General features: G+C 41.6%; 1 protein-coding gene across 1 annotated transcript in view; it reads right to left on the bottom strand.

Annotated features, from left to right (window-relative positions):
• Window positions 1-6,922: 6,922 nt before the first annotated feature.
• Window positions 6,923-21,584, bottom strand: part of loaf (lost and found) — a gene marked incomplete in the record, with an annotated part of 419,589 nt that continues 404,927 nt past the window's right edge. Inside the window, 1 exon segment of the mRNA XM_069334146.1 lies at window positions 6,923-7,392.

Raw genomic sequence — 21,584 nt, 5'->3', positions numbered from 1 at the left:
TACCCAAGAGAGACAGCGGGCACAGTACCTAAGAGTGACTGTGGGCACAGTACCCAAGAGTGACTGGGCATAGTACCCAAAAGTGACTGTACACAGTACCCAAGAGTGACAGTGGCCATAGTACCCAAGAGTGACAGTGGGCACAGTACCCAAGAGTGACTGGGCATAGTACCCAAGAGTGACTGGGCACAGTACCCAAGAGTGACAGGGCACAGTACCCAACAGTGACAGTGGGCACAGTACCCAAGAGTGACAGTGGCCATAGTACCCAAGAGTGACTGGGCATAGTACCCAAGAGTAACAGTGGGCACAGTACCCAAGAGTGACTGGGCATAGTACCCAAGAGTGACTGGGCATAGTACCCAAGAGTGACAGTGGGCACAGTACCCAAGAGTGACTGGGCATAGTACCCAAGAGTGACTGGGCACAGTACCCCAAGAGTGACAGTGGCCACAGTACCCAAGAGTGACTGGGCAAAGTACCCAACAGTGACTGGGCACAGTACCCAAGAGTGACAGTGGCCACAGTACCCAAGAGTGACAGTGGGCATAGTACCCAAGTGTGACACTGTCACTGTGGGCTCCTATTCTCGAAGAAACCATCCCTAGTGGAAAAGGAGATATCACTTGTGGAAAAGATATCTCCCAGTGACAGATTTCACCCCGATTGGAAGATATATATTACCCCTTAGAGAAAGAGGTAATACTCTAGAATGGCATAGATATCCTCCAAATTAAGATGATATCGTCCATACCAACACCAAGGATATTGCGCTGATATCTGCTGCTATCGACATTATTAATAATTTATATTCATAATGATTGTTTCCTGCCAATAATCGTCAGATATAATAAGAGACAAATCTATTTAGTATTTCAAAATTTTACGCATGTAAAGAAAATAAATATTAGGCTTTTATATAATTGCAGGGTTTTATAATTCGCAATGTTAAGAGAAATCAGAAAGTGATTTTGACTCTTCTATATATGAATATAAAACTTGCAGTTCTTATCATGTTTTGTGCATAATATATAAACATAATACAGTTTTAATATATTACGACTCGTATTTTGTTCTTATTAATATGCACATTTACTTCAGCATATATATATATATATATTTATTACCCTGTTGTTATACTTATACATACCGTTGTCATATATGTGTATCAAAACACATACTGCATGGTATATAAATATTTTTTCTCTATGATGACAAATTTGATTGTATTTGCGGAATAAAGTTTATATATTTTGTATATATTATTCATTCCTATAGTTTTCATTATGTTGAACTGATAATTCATAATTTTGTAAATAACATTTTATAATTTAATCCTAGAAATGTTTTGATATATCGAATTTAGTATTCGAATAATCCGTATGAATACTTTAATTAGTCCTGAACATTGTACAGGATGAAAGTAATCTCTCAAGTGTATATACACCGAGAAACTAATATATATACACCTCTCGACGGATAATATGCTATATTAAATATATATATATATATATATATATATATATATATATATATATATATATATATATATATATATATATATATATATATATATATATATATATATATATATATATATATATATATATATATATATATATATATATATATCAAAACAAAAGGATTTCACCAGAAATGTATTCCTTATTCGACTTTGCTACTGATGTAACTTTAACCGTATTATTAATAGATTTAAAAATCACGTGAAAGTTTGCTTTATTGCATAAACTTATATATTTGTTTAAGTAAAATTCCTTCATGAACATTAAGGTTGTTGTTATTGTAATTGAGCTTAAATTACGAACCTAAATAACGTAGTTTACCCTACACTAACATAATATAAAATAGAATCATTCTTTGTAATGTGTCACTCTGAAAACTATATAAAAAATATAAAATCTTGTCTATAATATATGAAATATTAGTTGCTCATAATAGTATTTTTATGTTTTGATCAATTAATAGTATTTTGTATTCGAGCATTTACTAAAGAAATTAGACAATATGCGCAATATGATACTAGGAATTGTAGCTTGATTAGTTAGAAAATGTGTGTGCGCGTGTAGTTACCTAAGTGTAATTACCTAAGTGTAGTTACAGGATGAGAGCTACGCTCGTGGTATCCCGTCTTCCCAGCACTCTTTGTCGTATAACGCTTTGAAACTACTGACGGTTTTGGCTTCCACCACCTTCTCACTTAGCTTGTTCCAACCGTCTACCACTCTGTTTGCAAAAGTGAATTTTCTTATGTTCCTTCTGCAGCTTTGTTTAGCTAGCTTAGAACTATAACTCTTGTTCTTGAAGTTCCAGGTTTCAAGAATTCTTCGTTAGCAATTCTGTAGATTCCCGTTACTATTTTGTATGTAGTGATCATATTGCCTCTGTTCCGTCTATCTTTTAGCTTTGTCATGTTTAATGCCTCTAACCTCTCCTCGTAGTTCTTAGTTTTCAAATCCGGAAGTCATTTACCTGGTGCTTACCTGGAGAGCATTTCGGGAGTTCTTCTATTCCCCGAGCCCCCGTCTGAAGCTAGGCTCGACTTATGATAACTTGGTTCAACAGGCTATTGCTTGCAGCTGTCCGTAGGCCCACATATCCAAATATCCACTACAGCCTAGTTGGTCAGATACTTCTTGCAAGACCTTATCTAATATGTTCTTGAAGAAGTCTATCTTTGTTCCGGCAATATTTCTAATACTCGGAGAGTATTGAAGAGCTGTGGACCTCTGATGTACAGACAGTTCTCTCTGATTGTGCCAATGACACCTCTGTTCCTCACTGGTTCTATTCTATATTTCCTTCCGTATCTTTCGCTCCAGAAAGTTGTTATTCTACTGTGCAAATTAGGGACTTGGCGTACCAGTGTCTTCCATGTATATATTATTTGATATCTCTCTCTCTCGTCTCGTTTCCAGAGAGTACATCTTGAGAGCTTTGAGACGGCCCCAGTAGTTTAGGTGGTTTATCATGTCTATGCGTGCTGTATATGTTCTCTGTATTCCCTCTATTTCAGCAATCCGCATGTTTTAGTTGTATGTCTTTGTAGCTTTTCCAACTGTGCATCTTAAGATATGGGCACCATACAACCACTGCATGTTCCAGCTTTGTTCTCACAAAGATCCTGAACATTTTCTTCAGTATTTCATCTTCCATGTATTTAAAAGCAGTTATGAAATTCAGAAACTGGTGTGTGCGCGCTCAGCTTCCCCAACTGTATCTACAGGTAGTATCTACCGAGAGCAAAACCACAGTTCTTGGGCCCCGTTTTTGTAAATGTCATCTTCTTGGTCCCGCCTTTCCACCTGTAGGTCTATTACAGGGACTTGACAATGTTGTTTCTTGTCACATTTGATTTTAAAACTTGATTAAGACAGCCTGTAATATTTTCTTGTTAAACTGACGACATTTTTCCTCATATCCATGTGGGTCATACCAGCGTCAAGCTTCCATGCATGGATGATCTAAAGGCTGCTGTTCAATTTAAATATAATGACTCCTATGTCGTTCATCGAGACCTCAGGGTATTTTACATATCTGGATTATGCCCCCTCTATTTGTCCCTTCTTTCCATGTCGTTTAATTTAATTTACGTAGTCTATTCCTTTACCTCTGCCGCCTCAATTCTAATACTAGTTTTGTGGTAAATCTTTGTACTTTCTCAGTGTTCATGGTAGTACTGGGTACTCTACCACGGGCTGGAGATATTGTTGTCTATGTTGCCGAAGGCTGTTTCTGGCTGTGACAGTACACGCCGCTGATGTGATTGTATTAATGTGTGCCTCGGAGACACATTGTGTGTTTTGTGTTCTTCCATACACATTATAGGCAGTACAGTACCTATAGGAAGTACATTATAGGCAGTACAGTACCTGTAGGGCGCCTGACAGCTGGGTGGACAGCGCTTCGGATTCGTAGTCCTGAGGTTCCGGGTTCGATTTCCGGTGAAGGCGGAGACAAATGGGCAAAATGTTTCTTTCACCCTGATGCCCATGTTACCTAGCAGTAAATAAGTAGCTGGAAGTTAGACAGCTGCTACGGGCTGCTTCCTGGGGTGCATGTAACAAAAAGGAGTCCTGGTCGAGGACCGGGCCGCAGGGACGCTAAGCCCCGAATCATCTCAAGATAACCAGGTCCTATCCCCTTACTGACTCAGGCCAGCTCTTCTGTTTCATTATATAATGTTCATCTGAATTCCTTTCTCCATTCCTCAGATTAATCTGGGTTGCAGTTCAGTAAACATTTGACCTCGTTTAACTTTGTGGTACTCAACTAATAAACTTTCCCTATTGAAATAGTTCCTCTTAAACTAATGTTGCTTTCTGTTTCGTATTTACTAATCAGTTTCCCACCCAATTTAGAACTCTGCCTACTCTAGCCTGGTTTTCTAACTTGCACATAAAATCTCTTTATATGTAGCAGTTTGAAATGCTTCTGATAATCTAACAGTATCTCTGCCCTTGCGTCTTTCACGTGTAATTCTGTCTTAGAACTCCTATAGGTATGTTGGGCATGTCCTTCATGTAAGCGTCTTTCATTTCTCACTTGTTTTGTCTTGTATGCTTGTTACAGACTCCTGTCTCTTGTGGTTCATTCATGTTGCTTTATTTATATAATATAAATTATGTACTCCTTCCAATGATCGGAGCCAACCCTGAACTTGTGCGTGTGTGTGTGTGTGTGTGTGTGTGTGTGTGTGTGTGTGTGTGTGTGTGTGTGTGTGTGTGTGTACTCACCTAATTGTGCTTGCGGGGGTTGAGCTGTGGCTCTTTGGTCCCGCCTCTCAACCGTCAATCAACTGGTGTACAGATTCCTGAGCCTAATTCAGATTCCTGTGTGTGTGTGTGTGTGTGTGTGTGTGTGTGTGTGTGTGTGTGTGTGTGTGTGTAACACATCAATAACATTGTTACCAATTAACTCTCCTTGACTTACACACTTCTGGTAAACAGTTTACTTTAAGCACGTTTATGTCTCAGTCCTGTTGGACAAATTGATTTTATCAACACTGGCATTTGTTTACAATATACTACCTTTCGTGTACACGAGGCAATTGTTTTTCTTTATAATCAACGATATTGTATAATTTCAAAAATACATCAGTTGCCATTTTAATTATAATAAACTTTTCTGATATGAATACACATTACCTAATTTTAATGTAACAAAATCTTAATATCTAAATATCTTTAAAATTGTATTATGATCTAACACAAATATTTTACAACAAATAATAACATTTTATAATAAAGCGAGTGAAATTTTTACCTCTCCTCTTACAAAGTTTGCATTTTAAGTGATATATTTATATTTCCATATAAAATATCAGTTAATATTTATAAGTTTAAGCTGATTCTGCACATTGGAGACTATTATTTCTACACAATTGTATTCCTTCATAGTTACAGGTTTTAGGATTATGGTCTTTGATACAAAAAGATTCGGTTTAGCTATAACTGTTTGTTGTCAGAGTTGATACCGCTTAAGTTGCGGTGTTTCTATGCCAATTACTAATGTTATAGTGACACAGTTTATGGTTAGAATCTTTCTTTTTCTTTATTTTGTTTCCACATAATTGTTTCATGTCTGAACTGTTGATTCGAATCGAAATTATATGTTTTAAAGTCATTATTAAACTGACATTTATTCCAACTTTATATATATATTGTATCTGAAAAAAGTCCTACATACAGTATAGAGTACTTGTAACTTATATTAAATCATAAGAGAGATATTAAGCTTCACATAATCTGTAAGTGAGGCCTAAAAATCAATGCTTGAATCAGTGTGTGAAACATTCACAAATAATAACATTGATACATCTGTACTCAAACATCACACTTGAGTTAAGAATCTAATATACTCACCTACAGTTTTTCCACTCAATACACAATTTTAAGTAACCTTCCAGAATCTGGGGAACAGTAAATTTGGGTAACAGAAGCCTGACTGGATGATTGATTGACAAGCGCCGGCTACCACCAGCCAAGGATGTAGGGAACAGAAAACGGAATAGAAGTCACTCGCTTATGGATAATAACTTGACTGTTAACGTAGACTTCGCTAATAAGTCTGGATAAATGCCATTAGTAAGGAACTTTGAGTCAAGGCGAAAGGGTGGATGAAAGCCTTATAGAGAAATATAGATACGAAAGCTTGTGTTATGAGCAAATATGAAAATAGGTGTACAAAAGTCTTTCATACATAGATAAACAGTAACAGAAATAAAACCATTAAGAAGGAATAAATGTCAATATAAATAATAAAACCCAAAAAATGGCAAACTGATAGGCTGGGAGTTCAAAAAGTATAAAATTAATTTTATAAAAGGAAGGTATTTGCAATTAAAGCAGAGAGGAATATAGTAATTAATAAAATATAATTGAATATTAGAAATGAGATGTGATGGAGACATAAGGGAATGAGATAAAGATAAAAACCATGTGTAGATATTGAGATAAAAGATGGGCTGATGAAGTGTCTATATATATATATATATATATATATATATATATATATATATATATATATATATATATATATATATATATATATATACATATATATATATATATATATATATATATATGCGGAAAATCCACAGAGAAATATGAAATGAGGTGAACGTTTCGGCTTTGTTAAAGCCTTTGTCAACACCAGACTGACTGAATATACAACCTTTCGTGTATCAGTCAGTCTGGTGTTGACAAAGGCTTTAACAAAGCCGAAACGTTCACCTCATTTCATATTTCTCTGTGGATTTTCCGCATAAAATGATCAGTGTTTTGTGATCGTCAATTGCATATATATATATATATATATATATATATATATACATATATATATATATATATATATATATATATATATATATATATATATATATATATATATATATATATATATATATATATGTGTGTGTGTGTGTGTATATATATATATACATAGGGAGGGGCTAAAGTCACTGCACAATTGATTACACGGTTTACCACGACTAGGATCTGGATTCCAGGAACTTCCTGCTTAACTCTGCGTATTTGTCCGGCTGGAAGAACATTTAAATAATTCCAGGATGTTGTTACAGTTGAGATAACTATATCATGAAACTTTAATTGTGACTTTTGTCTCGTCCCTGTCTGTATGTGTGTGTGTGTGTGTGTGTAAGGATTGTGTTAAAAAGAGAGTTTGTACGAGAAAAGTAGAGATACAAAGAGGGAAAATGAAAGTGGGAGATAAAAAATAAAAACAATATTCGAGAGACATATATGAAACAAATGACGTGAGATGTGAGGTGATGTCTGCCTGGGGGGCAACTTGCAGACACCGCGAGGCTGCCCTGTGCCAGAGGAGTTACGTACGCTGTTGATAGGGCTCCACCTAAGGGACAAACAAACGCACAGTTAGTTGCAGGAAGCTGTATGTGCTGGAGGCAGAGATATATATATATATGTAGGATATGCTGGATGAAAGGGCGCACTCACATATATAGGCAGAAACTATTACAGACATACTGCTTTGCACTGTTCGTTTTCACTGTAGATTGTACATTTTAGTGGTTAACTAAAATAAAACGGGATCAGCAGTTTATCGTAAGTAATTATCAAAAGAAGGCACTAAGCTGGGAAGGCTATGTAGCACCATCAGCAGTTTACTGTAAAATCAAACTCAAACAAAAACAATTGCATAACATGTGGCGTTTTAAATGAATATGTTTAGTTGATATACACAATTTTCTGCTTGGTTGATATTAAATTAACAGAGAGTCAGTCGACTTAGTGGTAAATGCTTAATTTACCAGTTAGTTTAGTTCATTTATTATGCACCCCATACTCATCTTGTGGACGGTAGTGGACCCCATACCATTCTGTGGGTGGAAGTAAACGCCTTACCCATCCTGTGGATGGTAGTGGACCCCATACCCATCCTGTGGGTGGAAGTAGACCCCATACCCATACTGTGGGCGGTAGTGGAGTGGGTTACAGAGGCATATAATGGGCTCAGGGACGGAACCTCAAAATTCATTTAGTTAAGCAAGTTACATTCATGATGAATAGTTACAAAGTTCAGTGTACATCGTCACATTAACAATGAGCTCGAGATTGAACACAAGTACAGTTTCTAAATAAAACAATTGACATATGTGGAGAGCTAGTGTCACAATTGATATGTTTGTTCTGCACACCGCCCCCCATCCAGTGGGCAGCGGTGGATGCGTTATAATCACTTAGTTACTACCTACAGTTAGCAAATTAGAAACATAAAAGATGTTCAAAGAAAATGCACAGCCAAGGTCAATTGATTGCTGTAATTATAATTATGCAACCAGATTATGTTAATCAAACCAAGCCCAAATTAACTTAACCAAACTTAATGAAATGTCAATCAATATAATAGAGGTTTCTTCATCATAATAAACTGGGAATTTCAGGCTCTAAGCTCTAAGTTACAAAGAAAGAAATTCTAAGATCACGCATCGACAACACTACTAAGGATTTAGACGGTAAACTTACATAATAATTACATCCACATAAACTAGATGAACTTACACAAACTTATATAAACTCGATGACCCCCTGGACTGTTACTGGACTTACCGACTCTGCGTACATGAAGCTTGGGAATGTTCTAATAATAACTGTCCCAAACTGAGCCTCCCCACCAGCTGCGATGATTAACAGAATGAGTTGATCATCTGACATCTTAAAATACACAACAGATTGCAAGCCGTGTATAAACTAACAGAAGCTTGAAAATTACAAAATCCTTCCACGGAAACGACCTTGAACTTCTCGTCTTTCGCGGGAATCGAACAAGGGATCAGTGGATTGGAAGACATCTTAGCTAATTACTGTACTAAATGAGAAATTGTGTATTGTTGTTGATTTAGGGGCGACGTCGATCGTGGGATTGATTGGTTGCGCCCCGGCGTACCCGGTAATGGTTAATCGCGAAGCTCGGAAAGGTGAAACGCCAAACCGAATCGCGAAACGAGTTACGCCAATCTCTTGAAACTATTATGCCACGCGGCAATTAAACGCAATCAGGCAGATGACTCCAGCCCCAGGAGTCCCTCAGGGTGACAAGCACCGGCCCCGCCCCACACAGAGAACACCAGGTAGCAAAACTAAAGCTCGGCCCCAACTAAAACGCAAAAATCATCCAGTGTCCTCCGGCAGTGCAGAAGTCACCCGCCCACCACGACTGAGGGCACACCAGGAGCCCACCAAGACCCACCAACCCTCGGCACCTCTCGGCCAAGCCGGCGCCGGACATCGTCACCACGACTGAGGGCACACCAGGAGCCCACCAAGACCCACCAACCCCCCGGCACCTCTCGGCCAAGCCGGCGCCGGACATCGTCACCTCGCCGAGAGAACCAGCCAGAACACGACAAAAAAAAATCTATGAACCATCCCAAGGCGATATGTGCGCCAGGCGTCGTACAACCGGACCGTTGAATAAGGATGCCAAACGGCAGTAGCAAAGCCAAAACGGGAAAACAAAACGTGATCTGGCGGCTCCCAGGCGGAAGATGTGTCCAGATGTCCGCTCGTCGTCAAGGTTGAACCAGGCGACAGAAATTGTGTATAGTCACAGAGTTATAAAATCCATGGAACCGCCTACCTGCCGAAGCCGTAAATGCCAACACTGCTGAATTTTAAACTCCAGCTTGAAAAAATAATCATCCAGCGAAATGGGGGAAACCTTTGATAAGCGCCGGCTTCTTGTCTTCGTCGACACCACTAGAGTGTTAGTAGCCCTCAGGTAAATTCAGGAAAAATTCAGAAATGCAACCTGGGCTTCACAAGACCGAGTTACCGTGAGTGACCAATGTATCACAGGACTCGGTGCTTGGATCCCATCCATGAGCCACCTTCCAGACGGATGGATCATATAAACAGAGATTAAAACCCATGTCAAGTTAGAAGTGTGCCCCACAGGCAACCCGCATACCCTGTAGAGGACATTACGTAGGCTCTAAACTCGCTATAGAGCTTTTGATGAAGACCCAGATACCTTATCAATTAAAGGGAATTAAGTGTGTGGACAGGTTGCCCGAACTGGCTGCTGGAATTCAATCCCTGCAAATGCAAAGTTATGAGAATGAGACGATAGTCAATATCAGCGGAAGAACACACGTTAATACGAGAAAGAGACGTAAGAAGAGAAAGATCTATATGTGAGGATGTCTCCCCAAACCTCACACGAAAACACTAATAAATAGGCTAAAATAAATTTGACAAAGATAGACTTTTCTAGTTAAAGCTAGAGAAAATTAGAAGCTATAATCATATTTCATGAAAGCTGAGAGATCAACAAATCGCAGTTTGCAGTCCCACTCGTCAATCTGGCGTAGTGGTAAAGCACTAGCTTGGCGCCTCGCAAGACCTTTGGCTTTAGTTCGTATACTGACTGGAAGACTGAAGCCACTAAATCTCGTTGCTTTAAAAAAGAATGTAAGAACTCTTGTATTAAAAAAAACGGTAAGACAGTATGCCATAAGAAAAGAAAACGAGCCAACAAGGGATAGACTTAGCAAATATATATATATATATATATATATATATATATATATATATATATATATATATATATATATATATATATATATATATATATGTCGTACCTAGTAGCCAGAACTCACTTCTCAGCCTACTATTCAAGGCCCGATTTGCCTAATAAGCCAAGTTTTCCTGAATTAATATATTTACTATAATATTTTTCTCATGAAATGATAAAGCAACCCTTTTCACTATGTATGAGGTCAATTTTTTTTTATTGGAGTTAAAATTAACGTAGATATATGACCGAACCTAACCAACCCTACCTAACCTAACCTAACCTATATATATAGGTAAGGTTAGGTTAGGTAGCCAAAAAAAGCTAGGTTAGGTTAGGTTAGGTAGGTTAGGTAGACGAAAAAACATTAATTCATGAAAACTTGGCTTATTAGGCAAATCGGGCCTTGCATAGTAGGCTGAGAAGTGAGTTCTGGCTACTAGGTACGACATATATATATATATATATATATATATATATATATATATATATATATATATATATATATATGTCGTACCTAGTAGCCAGAACTCACTTCTCAGCCTACTATTCAAGGCCCGATTTGCCTAATAAGCCAAGTTTTCCTGAATTATTATATTTACTATAATTTTTTTCTTATGAAATAATAAAGCAACCCTTTTCTCTATGTATGAGGTCAATTTTTTTTTATTGGAGTTAAAATTAACGTAGATATATGACCGAACCTAACCAACCCTACCTAACCTAACCTAACCTATATTTATAGGTAAGGTTAGGTTAGGTAGCCAAAAAAAGCTAGGTTAGGTTAGGTTAGGTAGGTTAGGTAGACGAAAAAACATTAATTCATGAAAACTTGGCTTATTAGGCAAATCGGGCCTTGAATAGTAGGCTGAGAAGTGCGTTCTGGCTATTAGGTACGACATATATATATATATATATATATATATATATATATATATATATATATATATATATATATATATATATTTTTTTTTTTTTTTTTTTTTTTGAGATATATACAAGAGTTGTTACATTCTTGTACAGCCACTAGTACGCGTAGCGTTTCGGGCAAGTCCCGGGAATACAATCCCCGCCGCGAAGAATCGTTGTTACAACCAAGTACACATTTTACTGTTGCGTTAAACAGAGGCTACAGTTAAGGATTTGCGCCCAGTAAATCTTCCCCGGCCAAGATACGAACCCATGACAAAGCGCTCGCGGAACGCTAGGCGAGTGTCTTACCACTACACCACGGAGACTGTAATTTACTACAGTCTGTGAGACTGTTATTTACCTAAGGGCGACCCTCACTAGTGGCTCCGACGGAAATATGACACTTGCAGCTAGTCGATGGTTACCCATTATTTCTGAGGATATTTCCAGTACAGCTTTGGTGGGTTGGTGACTTCATATGTATATCACTCCTACGGGTATATATAACACTAGACGTTGTCTGTTCTACATTGTGGATTGTTGAACATGAAGTTGTGTTCACCCTGAGTGTGTTACACTGTGGCTTCTTGAACACAAATCACACTATATAGGATCATGGTATACCTTATATAGGATCATGGTATACCTTATATAGGATCATGGTATACCTTATATAGGATCATGGTATACCTTATATAGGATCATGGTATACCTTATATAGGATCATGGTATACCTTATATAGGATCATGGTATACCTTATATAGGATCATGGTTTAGCGTACATAGGATCGCGAGTCACCATATAAAGGATAATGAGTCTCGTATTATACGACCATAAAACGATACACTGAACCAAGAATCACAATATACAGGAGTCGGTCCAGGGAGCATTACTCACCTCCCACAGGGGTCATACCTCACCTGCACCCAGGGGTCATTCCTCATCTCCCACAGGGGGTCATACATCATCTCCCACAGGGGTCATACCTTACCTCCCACAGGGCTCATACCTCATCCCCCCCCCCCCCACAGGCTCATATTTCACCTCTCAAAGGGATCATACCTCATTTCACACAGGGGGGTCATACATCAACTCCCACAGGGGTCATGCCTCATTTCCTACATGGGTCATACCTCATCTCCAAATAGGGTCAAACCTCACCTCCCACCGGGGTCATACTTCATCTTCCAAAGAGCTCATACCTCATCTCCAACAAGGAACATACCTCACCTTCCACAGGGGTTATACCTCACCTCCCACAGGGGTCATACCTCACCTCCAAGTGTGGTCATACATCACCTCTCACAGGGGTCATACCTAATCTCCCACAGGGGTCATGCCTCATCTCCCACAGGGGTCATACCTAACCTCCAACAGGGGTCATACCTCACCTTCCACAGGGGTCATGCCTCACCTCCCAAAGGAATCAGACTTCACCTCCCAAAGGGGTCATGCCTCATCTTCCACAGGGGTCATACCTCACCTTCTACGGGGTCATACCTCACGTTCCACAGGGATCATACCTCACCTTCAAAAGGGAGCATACCTCAATTCTGCAGGGGTCATACCTCACCTCCCACAGGGGTCATACCTTGCCTCCCACAGAATTAATGCCTTACCTCATACCTCACCTCACACAGGGGTCATACTTCACCTCCCACAGGGGTCATACCTCATCTCCTACATGGGTCATACCTCATCTCCAAAAGGGATCATACCTCACCTCCCACAATGGGCCACTCGGGTCATACATCGCCTCCCACAGGGGGTCATACCTCAGCTTCCACAGAGGTCATACCTCACGTACAAAAATGGTCATACCTCACCACCCACAGGGGTCATACTTCATCCCCCAAAGCGCTCATACCTCATCTCCAACAGGGAACATACCTCACCTCCCACAGTGGTCATACCTAATCTCCCACAGGGGTCATACCTCATCTCCAACTAGGGTCATACCTCATCTCCCACAGGGGTCATGCCTTACCTCCCACAGGGGTCATACCTACCCTCCCACAGGGGTCATACCTCACCTTCCACAGGGGTCAGGCCTCATCTCCCAAAGGAATCAGACCTCACCTCCCAAAGGGTTCATGCCTCATCTTCCACAGAGGTCATACCTCACGTTCCACAGGGATCATACCTCACCTCCCACAAGGAGCATACCTCAACTTCCACAGGGGTCGTACCTCACCTCCCACTGAGATCATACCCTGCCTCCCACAGAAATAACGCCTTACCTCATACCTCACCTCACACAGGGGTCATACCTCACCTCACACAGGGGTCATTCCTCACCTCCCACAGGGACACACCTCATCTCTAACAGGAGTCATACCTCACCTCCCACAGGGGCACACCTCACCTCTCACAGGGGTTGTACCTCATCTCCCACAGGGGTCATACCTAACGTCCCACAGGGGTCATTCCTCACCTCCCACAGGGTTCATACCTCACCTCACACGGGGTCATACCTCACCTCACACAGGGGTCATTCCTCACCTCCCACAGGGACACACCTCATCTCTAACAGGGCTCATACCTCACCTCCCACAGGGGTCGTACCTCACCTCCCACAGGGGTCATACCTTACCTCCCACAGAGGTGAGACCTCATCTCCCACAGGGTTTATACCTCACCTCCCACAGGGGTCATACCTCACTTCCCACAGCTTCATGCCTCACCTCCCACAGGGGGTCATATCTCACCGCCCACAGGGTTCATACCTCACCTCCCACAGGGGTCACATCTCACCGCCTACAATGGTCAACCTCACCTCACACAGGGGTAGTACCTCACCTCACCACAGGAATCATACCTCACCTTCCACAGGGATCATGCCTCACCTCCAACGTGGGTCATACCTCACCTCCCACAGCGGTCATACCTCACCTCCTATAGGAATCATACCTCACCTCCCACAGGGATCATACCTCACCTCCCACAGGGATCATGCCTCACCTCCGTCGTGGGTCATACCTCACCTCCCACAGGGGTCATACCTCAACTTCTACATGGGTCATACCTCACCCCCCACAGTGTCATACCTTACTCCCACAAGGGAAATACCACACTCCCACAGAGGGTCACTCCATACTTCTTCAGGGGGACATTCCAGACTCCCACAGAGCATCATACCTTATTCCCTCAGGGGACATACCACACTCCCACAGAGGGTCATACAATACTCCCATAGGGGGGACATATCACACTCCCACAGATGGCCACACCATACTCCCACAGATGGCCACACCATACTCCCACAGGGGGGAACATTTCACACTCCCACAGATGGCCACACCATGCTCCCACAAAGGACATACAACACCCCCACAGAGGGTCACGCAATACTCCCACAGGGGGTCACATCACACTCCCACAGGTCACACCACACTCCCACAGGGGGTCACACCACACTCCCACAGGTCACACCACACTCCCACAGGTCACACCATACTCCCACAGGGGGGTCACACCACACTCCCACTGGTCACACCATACTCCCACAGGTCACATCATACTCCCACAGGGGGTCACACCACACTCCCACAGGTCACACCATACTCCCACAGGGGGTCACACCACACTCCCACAGGGGGTCACACCATTAACACGGGACGATATTGGCTCTGCTCTCATGTCTTTTACCCCGCCCGTAATTAAAACTTAAACTCCAAGACCCCAGAGTTAACTCTCAGCTGAGTCCCACGCCACGTGGTCTTAGACGTTGGATCGTCTGAGATTCTACAGACACGAGATGTGGACACCAGGGGCCAGATTCACGAAAGCACTTACGCAAGCACTTACGAACGTGTACATCTTTCCTCAATCTTTGACGACTTTGGTTACATTTATTAAACAGTTTACAAGCATGAAAACGTCCCATTCAACTGTTGTTATTATTATAAACAGCCTCCTGGTGTTTCGGAGCTCATTAACTGTCTAATAATTGTAAACAAAGCCTTCAAAGACTGAGAAAAGATGTACAGGTTCGTAAGTGGTTACGTAAGTGCTTTGGTGAATCTGGCCCCAGGCTTTCTAGCAAACTCAAGGGTCTTCTGCCTGCCACCACCAAACCAATTTAAAAAAACAAACAAATTAATTAATCGGGGTTTGGGTCAATTAATCAAAAATTAACCCCTTGGAGCTTAATCCCCAAAGTACTTGGAAAAGGGGGATGAATTTACGTCAAGTGTTTGAATTACTCTAACAAAACAAAGGAATATCTCCGTGGTGCAGTGGTAAGACACTCGCCTGGCGTTCCGCGAGCGCTATGTCATGGGTTCGTATCCTGGCCGGGGAGGATTTACTGGGCGCAATTCCTTAACTGTAGCCTCTGTTTAACGCAACAGTAAAATGTGTACTTGGATGAAAAAACGATTCTTCGCGGCAGGGGATCGTATTCCAGGGACCATAGGATTAAGGACTTGCCCGAAACGCTACGCGTACTAGTGGCTGTACAAGAATGTAACAACTCTTGTATATATCTCAAAAAAAAAAAAATATATATATATATTTGGGAGTTAAGATAGCAAACTTGCTTGCAGTATCCAGACTGATTCATTCCAGTAACCCAGACTCGTAGAGACCTCGGCCAGGACAATAAGTACATAATATCATTGATGGAGATACTCAAAAATACGAACGGGAAAATCTTAACAGAGTTTATTAATAAAATATTAAGCAATGTAAAAAAATAAGAATCGCTCCCTAAGCTATCACTCCCTAATCTGAAACTAAAAAAAAAGAGGCAACAACATTGTTTGAGATATATACAAGAGTTGTTACATTCTTGTACAGCCACTAGTACGCGTAGCGTTTCGGGCAAGTCCTTAATCCTATGGTCCCTGGAATACGATCCCCTGCCGCGAAGAATCGTTTTTTCATCCAAGTACACATTTTACTGTTGCGTTAAACAGAGGCTACAGTTAAGGAATTGCGCCCAGTAAATCCTCCCCGACCAGGATACGAACCCATGACATAGCGCTCGCGGAACGCCAGGCGAGTGTCTTACCACTACACCACGGGGACTGTTAAACCACGAACCGTAACTGTACAAATCTTAAACTAGGACTGACCTAGGCTAGTAAGCATTACTTCGCCAGGTTTATCAATTACCAAGCAAGGTTTAATTTAACAAACGGGTCCGTCTAATTACCACAAGCTACCACAAACTACACAAACTTCAGAAAGCTTCCTGGCAATACGTTAGTAATGAATAAATATGATATATTAAGTTAGGCTGACCTAACCTAACCTAACCTATCCTAACCTAACCTAACCTAACCTAACCTAACTTAACCAAACCTAACCTAACCTAACTTAACCAAACCTAACCTAACCTAACCTATCCTAACCTAACCTAACCTATCCTAACCTAACCTAACTTAACCAAACCTAACCTAACCTAACCGAAGCTTGGATCGTCGACTTGATTTGGCGTCACCAGCTTTTTATTTTCGTCTAATTTCTTTATAAAAAGATACTTTTTCAGATTAAAATTATGTTTTTTCGTGTTGTACATTCAGCACCAACATTATAATGAGTAAATATATCATATTTATTCATTACTAACGTATTGCCAGGAAGCTTTCTGAAGTTTGTGTAGTTTGTGGTAGCTTGTGGTAATTAGACGGACCGTAACAAACTAATCTTAAATTTACTGAACAACCCAGAGAATTAAACTCTTCTTAAACTGACGGTAATTGTACAGGCCTCTTAGGATAAGGCTATTTCCAATTACCACATTGTCTAGTGACCTGCTTTTATAATTTGATGAATTACTCATGTGGTCACTCTCTGAGCCGCGTGACCTTCACATTGTGAGTCATCCAGAACACTCATGTGGTCACTCTCTGAGCCGCGTGACCTTCACATTGTGAGTCATCCAGAACACTCATGTGGTCACTCTCTGAGCCGCGTGACCTTCACATTGTGAGTCATCCAGAACACTCATGTGGTCACTCTCTGAGCCGCGTGACCTTCACATTGTGAGTCATCCAGAACACTCATGTGGTCACTCTCTGAGCCGCGTGACCTTCACATTGTGAGTCATCCAGAACACAAACTAGTCCCTCCACATGACGTCATTTCCCTGTGACGATATACCACCCTGATATCAACCTTCATTATACATACATGTAAACCTAACATACATACATAACCCAAATTAGTTAATTACTGTATTTACAATATTTTGTCGAAGTATTTATTATATGTTTCATTGATGCAGAGAACCAGCCATCCTGTAATCTTAAACGCTAATCCCTTTAATCCCTGGAGGATGACCTTTCTCTCCAGAGTCAGGTCGACTATCCTCTTACTCCACACTTTCAAGACCACGCGGTTCCCATGTCTATGACTGAGAATCTATACTGAATAATTTCTTACAACAAAATCTAGTTTGTTACAACCATACTCTCCTAGGGGGTCACACCATACTCCTCCAGGGGGTCATACTCCCACAGGGGGCTCATACTCTCACAGGGGGACATACCCCACTCCCACAGGGGACATACCACACTCCCACAGGGGGGGTACCTGGTTGATACCTGGTTGATGGGGTTCTGGGAGTTCTTCTACTCCCCAAGCCCGGCCCGAGGCCAGGCTCGACTTGTGAGAGTTTGGTCCACCAGGCTGTTGCTTGGAGCGGCCCGCAGGCCCACATACCCACCACAGCCCGGTTGGTCCGGCACTCCTTGGAGGAATAAATCTAGTTTCCTCTTGAAAATGTCCACGGTTGTTCCGGCAATATTTCTTATGCTTGCTGGGAGGACGTTGAACAACCGCGGACCTCTGATGTTTATACAGTGTTCTCTGATTGTGCCTATGGCACCTCTGCTCTTCATTGGTTCTATTCTACATTTTCTTCCATGTCGTTCACTCCAGTACGTTGTTATTTTACTGTGTAGATTTGGTACTTGGCCCTCCAGTATCTTCCAGGTGTATATTATTTGATATCTCTCTCGTCTTCTTTCTAGTGAGTACATTTGGAGGGCTTTGAGACGATCCCAATAATTTAGGTGCTTTATTGCGTCTATGCGTGCCGTATATGTTCTCTGTATTCCCTCTATTTCAGCAATCTCTCCTGCTCTGAAGGGGGAAGTGAGTACTGAGCAGTACTCAAGACGGGACAACACAAGTGACTTGAAGAGTACAACCATTCTCATGGGATCCCTGGATTTGAAAGTTCTCGTAATCCATCCTATCATTTTTCTGGCTGTCGCAATATTTGCTTGGTTATGCTCCTTAAACGTTAGGTCGTCAGACATTATTATTCCCAAATCCTTTACATGCTGTTTTCCTACTATGGGTACATTTGATTGTGTTTTGTACTCTGTATTATGTTTAAGGTCCTCATTTTTACCGTACCTGAGTACCTGGAATTTATCACTGTTAAACATCATGTTATTTTCTGATGCCCAGTCGAAAACTTTATTAATATCAGCTTGAAGTTTTTCAATGTCCTCAGCCGAGGTAATTTTTATACTGATTTTTGTGTCATCTGCAAAGGATGATCCGAAGCTGTGACTTGTATTTTTGTCTATATCTGATATGAGAATAAGGAAAAGCAGCGGTGCAAGGACTGTACCCTGAGGTACAGAGCTTTTCACTGCACTTGGACTAGATTTTATATGGTTGACAGTTACTCGCTGAGTCCTGTTTGACAGAAAACTGAGTATCCAGCGTCCTACTTTACCGGTTATTCCCATTGACTTCATTTTGTGTGCTTTCACGCCATGGTCACATTTATCGAATGCCTTTGCGAAGTCCGTGTATATCACATCAGCATTCTGTTTCTCTTCTAATGCCTCAGTGACTTTGTCGTAGTGCTCAAGTAGCTGTGAGAGGCACGATCTTCCCGCTCGAAATCCATGTTGGCCTGGGTTGTGAAGGTCATTGGTCTCCATGAAATTGGTGACCTGACTCCTAATCACTCTCTCAAATACTTTTATGATGTGCGATGTTAGTGCAACTGGTCTATAATTTTTTGCCAATGCTTTGCTCCCTCCCTTGTGTAGAGGGGCTATGTCTGCTACTTTAAGTGCATCTGGTATCTCCCCCGTGTCCAAGCTCTTCCTCCACACTATACTGAGTGCCTGTGCTACCGGCACTTTGCATTTCTTTATAAATATTGAATTCCATGAGTCTGGACCTGGGGCCGAGTGCATGGGCATGTTTTCAATTTCTTTTTCAAAATTTAGTGCGCTCGTGTTTATATCAGTTATATTTACAGGGGTTTGAATATCCCGCATAAAGAAATTGTCTGGATCTTCCACCATGTTGTTAATTGGAGTGCTAAACATGTCCTCATACTGCTTTTTTAGGATTTCACTAATTTCTTTGTCATCCTCCGTGTATGAACCTTCACTTGTACGAATAGGTCCAATACTGGCAGTGGTTTTTGCTTTTGATTTCGCATATGAGAAGAAATATTTTGGATTTTTCTTTATTTCCTGAATTGCTTTCTGTTCTAACTGCCTTTCTTCAGTTTCATATGAGTGTTTCAATTTCCGCTCGATTTCTTCAATCTCCCTATTTAAATTATTCCTTCTTTGACGGGAAATTCGTGTCTGCATAAGCAGTTCCGTTATTTTTTCCTGCGTTTATAGTGTCGTCTGCGTTCTCTTTCTACGTTAGATCTCTTTCTGGCTTTCCTCAAAGGAACATGTTTCAGACAGACTTGATACGCTTCTGAAGTCAGTTTTTCTATTCCTTCTGTAGGACTTGTATTATTTAGAACAGTTCCCCATGGAATGTTTGTAAGTTCCCTGTTTATTATCTCCCAGTCTATCCTTTTATTATTAAAATTGAATTTACTGAATAGCCCCTCTCGCTTTATCAACGTTTTAGGTCTATTCTGAGTATTGATGGTCGTTTGCACTTCAATGAGTTTGTGATCTGAGTATGTGGTATCTGATATCGTAATGTCTCTGATAATGTCTTCATTGTTCGTAAAGACCAGATCTAGAATATTTTCATTTCTCGTTGGCTCCGATATCTGCTGATTGAGTGAAAATTTGTCACAGAATCTAAGTAGTTCTCTAATCGGTGGTTGGTTAGGTCCTGATAGATTTCCTGGTATAATATTATTGTTTGCTATTTTCCACCTAAGACTAGGCAAGTTGAAGTCACCTAGGAAGATAATATCAGGTATCGGGTTCTCCAAATTATCAAGGCTATTCTCTATTTTGCTTATCTGTTCTGTGAATTCCTCACATTAGTGGGGTCACACTATACTCCCACAGAGGGTCACATCACACTCTCACAGGGTGTCACACCACACTCCCACAGGGGGTCACACTATACTTCCACAGAGGGTCACACCATACTCCCACAGGGGGTCACATCACACTCCCACAGGGGGTCACACTATATTCCCACAGAGGGTCACATCACACTCCCACAGGGGGTCACAACATACTCCCACAGGGGGTCACACTATACTCCCACAGGGGGTCACACCATACTCCCACAGGGGGTCACACCATACTCCCACAGGGGTCACACTATACTCCCACAGAGGTTCACGCCATACTCCCACAGGGGGTCACACCACACTCCCACAGGTCACACCACACTCCCACAGGTCACACCATACTCCCACAGAGGGAGTATGGTGTGACCACGCTCTCAGAGGGTCACACCATACTCCCACAGGGGGACACACCATACTCCCACAGGGGGTCACACCACACTCCCACAGAGGGTCACACCATACTCCCACAGGGGGTCACAACATACTCCCACAGGGGGTCACAACATACACCCACAGAGGGTCACACCACACTGCCACAGAGGGTCACACAATACTCCCACAAGGGTTCACACCACACTCCCACAGAGGGTCACACAATACTCCCACAAGGGGACACACCATACTCCCACAGGGGGCCACACCATACTCCCACAGGGGGACACACCATACTCCCACAGGGGGTCACACTATACTCCCACAGGGGGACACACCATACTCCCACAGGTCACACCATACTCCCACAGAGGGAGTATGGTGTGACCACGCTCTCAGAGGATCACACCATACTCCCACAGGGGGACACACCATACTCCCACAGGGGGTCACAACATACACCC

Source organism: Procambarus clarkii, chromosome 31 (genome assembly GCF_040958095.1).
Source record: "Procambarus clarkii isolate CNS0578487 chromosome 31, FALCON_Pclarkii_2.0, whole genome shotgun sequence".
Lineage (NCBI taxonomy): Eukaryota > Metazoa > Arthropoda > Malacostraca > Decapoda > Cambaridae > Procambarus > Procambarus clarkii.
The sequence above is the reverse complement of the archived record's forward strand: the minus strand, read 5'-3'. Positions and strand labels throughout refer to the sequence as shown.